Raw genomic sequence first — 6,000 nt, forward strand, 5'->3', positions numbered from 1 at the left:
AAAATAATTGGAAACTAAATAATCTCATCCTAAAGAATGAGGGGGTCAAACAACAAATCATAGAAAAATCAGTAATTTCATCAAAGAGAATGACAACAATGAGATAACATACCAAAACTTATGGGATGCAGCTAAATTAGTTTTTAGGGGAAATTTTATATGTCTAAATGCTTATATGAATAAAATACAGAAAAAGAGATCAATGAATTGGGCATGCAACTAAAAAAAGCTAGAACAAATGAAAAAATCCCCATTAAATACTAAATTAGAAATTCTTAAAATCAAAGGAGAGATTAATAAGATTGAAAGGAAGAAAACTATAGAATTAATAAATAAAACTGTGCTGATTTTATGAAAAAAAATCAATAGAATAGATAAATCTTTGGTTAATTTGATTTAAAAAAGAAAGAAGAAAACCAAATTACTAGTGTCAAAAATGAAAGGGTTGAATTAAACACCAATGAAATGGAAATTAAAGCAATAACCAACAAAGCTATTTTGCCAAAATATTTTCTATTAAATTTGATGATCTAAAGAAAATGGAATTAATATTTACAAATGGATGAATATTTACAAAAAATATAAATTGCCCATTTTAGAAAAAGAAATTGAACAAGCCATCAATGTACTCCCTAAGAAAAAATCTCCAGGACCAGATGGCTTTACAAGTGAATTCTACCAAACATTTTGTAAGATTTAAAATTGGATATTAGATCATAAATCTCCCCTACTTAACCTTTCCCTTAATTTATCTCCCAAACTAGTAAATGGAAGAAGCTTTTGGTTTTCTAGATAGACCTTTTTATTTATTGTTATGGTAGTCACAAGGTGATGTTGATTAGAAGGATAGGAAAGTAGAAACACAATACAAATCGTCTTAAGTCTAAGCTTAGTCTATATTCCTTATAAAAACTCACCAAACCGAAAAGGCCACCTTTGGAGAGAGAGAGTCAGTGCCGCGCCGTCAGGAGTCCCGCCAAGCAGGCAAAAGCCTCTACTTCCGTTCTCTCCACCCCGGAAGTCAAGTGCCCCGCAGGCAGTCTGACATGCGCAGCAGGTGGACTGTTCATCTCCTCCCCAAAAGGGTGGTCCTTGAAAAACTGGCATCTTTCAGTTATCCTAACCGACTGTTAAAAACTTTCATATTTTACCACAATTTAAAGAACAATTAATTCCTATACTATATAAATTATTTGAAAAAATAGGTAAAGGAGTTCTACCAAATTCCTTTTATGACACAAATATGGTGTTGATAAGTAAACTAGGCAGAGTCAACATAGAAAAAGATAATTATAGATCAACTTTCCTAATAAATACCAATTCCAAAAATTTAAATAAAATATTACCAAAGAGATTACAACAATTTATCACCAGGATAATACACTATGAGCAGGTGGGATTTATACCAGGAATGCAGGGCTGGTTCAACATTAGGAAAACTATCAACATGATAGACCACATCAATAACAAAAGTAACCCAAATCATGTGATTATCTCAATAGATGGAGAAAAAGCTTTTGACAAAATGCAGCACTCATTCCTATTAGAGACACTAGATAGGGGGCAGCTAGGTGCTTAACCCAAATTGCCTCACCAAAAAACAAACAAACAACAAACAACTAGATAGCACAGGAATAAATGGAGCTTTCCTTAAAATGATAAGCAGTATCTACCTAATACCATCAGCAAACATTATATGTAATGGGGGAAAGTTAGAGGCATTCCCAATGTGATAAAATAATGGAATTTGGCAGATGCCCAGGGGTCCCACCTGACTGATTTAGTATTATTTGAATGGGGTGAGAATGAGAAACTAAGTACCTACTTAAGGATGATTGGATGGGGACCACACCTGGCTGGCCCTGAGTGATGTTCTCAGAGGTGGTGTACTACTGACATCAACAAGAGACCACTCTCAACCAATCAGCTGGAAGGACCTCCCCTTTCAGGGAGGGAGAGAGGAACTAGGAAGTGGACACTCACAGAAGGAGTCTCTTTTTGGTGAGGAATAGAGGCATGGTAACAGAGAGGGAGAACAGGAGTGTCTCTTGTTGTTCAGGACATTGGCTTGGTGGCAGAATTTCACATGGGCTGCTAGGAAAGGAAAGGTTTCTGTCTCTTTGGCTATACCAAATAGATCCAAGCTTTAATAAATCTTTAAAAGCCTAAACTCTTGCTGAATTTATCAGTGATTTTAGCCAGCTTCCCCCCCCAAGACTGGGGGGTGGGTGGTGCAGATTAGGACCAACAATTTAGATTTTAAACAACACACCAATAAGATCAGGGGTGAAACAGAAATGTCCAATATCACCTCTATTATTTAATATTGTACCAGAAATGTTAGCTTTAGCAAGAAGAGAAGAAAAAGGAATTGAAGGAATTAGAATGGGCAAGGAAGAAACAAAACTATCACTCTTTGCAAATATGTTTGTATATTTAGAGAATCCTAGAGAATCAACTAAAAAATTATTTGTAACAACACCTTTAGCAATGTTGCAGCATGTAAAATAAATCCACATAAATCATGAGTGTATCTACACATGACCAACAAAGCTCAGCGGCAAAAGTTAGAAGGAGTCTACCTGCCAAGACAAACCCTGGAACTCTATGAACACAATTACAAAATACTTTTTATTCAAATAAAATCTGATCTAAATAATTGGGAAGATATCCATTGCTCGTGGGTAGGTAGAGTTACTATAATAAAAATGACAATTTTACCTAAATTAATTTACTTATTCAGTGCCATACCAATCAGACCATCAAAAAACATTTTATACATCTAGAAAAAAGTAATAAAATTCATCTGGAAGAAGAAAAGGTAAAGAATATCAAGAGAACTAATGAAAAAAATGCCTAGAAAAGTTGGCTAGCCACACCAAATCTAAAACTATAGTATAAAGTGGCAGTCATCAAAACTATTTGGTACTGGCTAAGAAATAGGGTGGTAGATCTGTGGAATGGGTTAGGCAGAGGAGACACAGTAGTAAATGACTTATAGTAATCTACTATTTGATAAACTCAAAGACTCCAGCTGCTGGGAAAAGAACTCACTCTTTGACAAAAACTGCTGAGAAAACTGGGAAACAGTATGGCAGAAACTAGGCATAGACCAACATCTTACACTTTATATATCAAAATAAGGTCAAAATGCAAAAATGATTTACTCATAAAGGGTGATATCAAAGGCAAATTGGGAGAGAAAGGAATAATTTCCCTCTCAGATTTATGGAGAGAAGTATTTATGACCAAACAAGAGTTTAAAAATATTATGAAATGCAAAATGCATCATTTTGATTACATTAAACTAAAAAGGTTTTGTACAAAAAGAAGCAATGCAAAGAGATTAGAAAGAAAGCAGGACTACTCAGTGCAGTAGCAGCCCTTCTTCCTCCACAGTGGTCAGCTATGACTACTGACTCCCCAGCAACCATGTCAAAGGGACTGTTCCGTCAAGGAAACATTTTGTTTCTTGAGGAACAACAGGGGGGACTGTAACGATTGGAATAACGCCACCTGCTGGATACTAACTGTAGAAGAGTTCTGCCCATGAAGCGAAGGTCTTTGAGGGCAAGACCAGGAGTCTTTGGTATCAGGAAGTGACGCGGACTAGTGGGAGGAGGAAGGAGGAGACGGAGGGTCTCTTCCTTTTGGACTCTGGCGGAGAGCGGAGCTAGAAATGTGCTCTCCCTTTAATAGATAGGAATCTAGGCCTTTCTTTTTCTTTACCAAATTCTTATTCTCCTTAATAAATGCTTAAAAGCCTAACTCTTGCTAAAGCTTATAATTTATTGGCGAACACTCATTAAATAGTTTAGACAGTTTAGCTAGAATTTTAGCCCTTAACAGGACCCAAAGTTGGCATTGATCTCAGCACCACTTACTCCTGTGTGGGAGTCTTCCAATGTGGGAAAGTGGAGATCATTGCTAATGAACAAGGAAACAGGACCACCCGAAGCTCCATGGCCTTCACCAACACAGAACATTGAATTGGTGTTGCTGCAAAGAATCAAGCTGCAATGAACCCCACCACCACAGTTTTTGATGCCAACCATCAGATTGGTCAAAGATTTGATGATGCAGTTGTATAGTCAGATATGAAGCGCTGGCCTTTCATGGTGGTGAATGATGCAGGCAGCCCAAGGTCCAAGTGGAATACAGAGGGGAGACCAAAAGTTTCTATCCAGAAGAAGTATCTTCTATGGTCTTGACTAAGATGAAAGAAATTGCAGAAGCTTACCTTGGGAAGACTGTCACAAATGCTGCGATCACAGTACCAGCCTATTTCACCAATTCCAAGCATCAGGCCACCAAAGATGCTGGAATCATCACTGGTCTAAATGTACTTAGAATCATCAATGAGCCAACTGCTGCTGTTCTTGCTTATGGCTTGGACAAAAAGGTTGGTGCCAAGAGAAATGTGTTGATCTTTGACCTTGGAGGTAGTACTTTTGATGGCTCCCTTCTTACCACTGAAGATGGCATCTTTGAGGTCAAGTCCACAGCTGGGGACACCCTCTTGAGTGGGGAGGACTTTGACAACTGCATAGTCAACCATTTCATTGCCAAGTTCAAACGTAAGCACAAGAAAGACATCAGTGAGAACAAGAAGGCTGTTTTACATCTGCGTACTGCTTGTGAATATGCAAAGCACACCCTCTCTTCCGGTACCCAGGCCAGTATTGAGACTGATTCCCTCTGTGAAGGTATTGACTTCTAAACCTCAATCATCCAAGCCTGTTTTGAAGAGATGAATGCTGATCTCTTCCGAGGCACACTGGACCCCATGAAAAAAGCCTTAAGAGGGGCAGCTAGGTGGCGCAGTGGATAGAGCACCGGCCCTGGAGTCAGGAGGACCTGAGTTCAAATCTGGCCTCAGACACTTAACACTTACTAGCTGTGTGACCCTGGGCAAGTCACTTAACCCCAATTGCCTCACTAAAAAAAAAAAAAAGAAAAAAGAAGAAAAAAGCCTTAAGAGATGCCAAACTAGATAAATCACAGATTCATGACATCATCCCGGTGGGTGGTTCCACTCGAATCCCCAAAATCCAGAAGTTATGCAAGACTTCTTCAATGGCAAAGAGCTAAACAAGAGTATCAACCCTGATGATGCTGTTGCCTATGGCGCAGCTCTCCAGGCTGCCATTTTGTCTGGAGATAAATCTTAGAATGTGCAGGACTTACTGCTGTTGGATGTCACTCCTTTTCCCCTTGGAACTGAGACTACTAGTGGAGTTATGACAGCTCTGATCAAACATGATACCACCATCCACACCAAGCATTTGACATTGATGCAAATGGCACCCTCAATGTTTCTGCTATGGATAAGAGCACAGGAAAGTAGAACAAGATCACCATCATCAAAGACAAAGGTCATCTGAGCAAAGAAGACATTGAACGAATGGTCCAGGAGGCTGAGAAATACAAGGCTGAGGATGAGAAGCAGAGAGACAAGGTTCATTCCAAGAATTCTCTTGAAATCTTCTGCTTTTAACATGAAGAATCCCATAGAAGATGAGAAACTGCAGGGTAAGATTGGTGATGAAGACAAACAGAAGATCCTTGACAAATGTAATGAAATAATCAACTGGCTGGATAAGAAGGAAGAATTTGAGCATCAGCAGAAAGAATTGGAGGTCTGCAACCCCATCACCACTAAGCTGCACCATAGTGCAAGTGGCATGCCAGGAGGCATGCCTGGTAGGTTCCCAGCGGGTGGAGCAGCCCCATCTGGAGGTGCTTCTTCTGGACCCACCACTGAAGAAGCCAACTAAACTCACCAGCAGAAAGAGCATTCCTCACAGCTTTCCAAAAATTGAAGGACTCAAATTTGTAGCCAATGTAGTAGCAGTTTAAAAGTTAACATTTAAGCTACTGCATAAATCTGGGCATTCTGAATACTTGAAGGTGTGCAGAGGGAGAGAAGTGAACAACATTGCACTTTATCAGTCCTGTAAATAAGTGGAAATGCAATTCTTGTCCTGGAGAATAAAATCT

At 39.0% G+C, this 6,000-nt stretch overlaps 1 pseudogene; it reads left to right on the forward strand.

The window, feature by feature from the left end:
• The window catches only part of LOC122753964, a 136,521-nt pseudogene extending 130,744 nt beyond the window's left edge, over positions 1-5,777 (forward strand).
• Positions 5,778-6,000: the final 223 nt, after the last annotated feature.

This window comes from Dromiciops gliroides, chromosome 1 (assembly GCF_019393635.1).
Source record: "Dromiciops gliroides isolate mDroGli1 chromosome 1, mDroGli1.pri, whole genome shotgun sequence".
NCBI classification, from domain to species: Eukaryota; Metazoa; Chordata; class Mammalia; order Microbiotheria; family Microbiotheriidae; genus Dromiciops; species Dromiciops gliroides.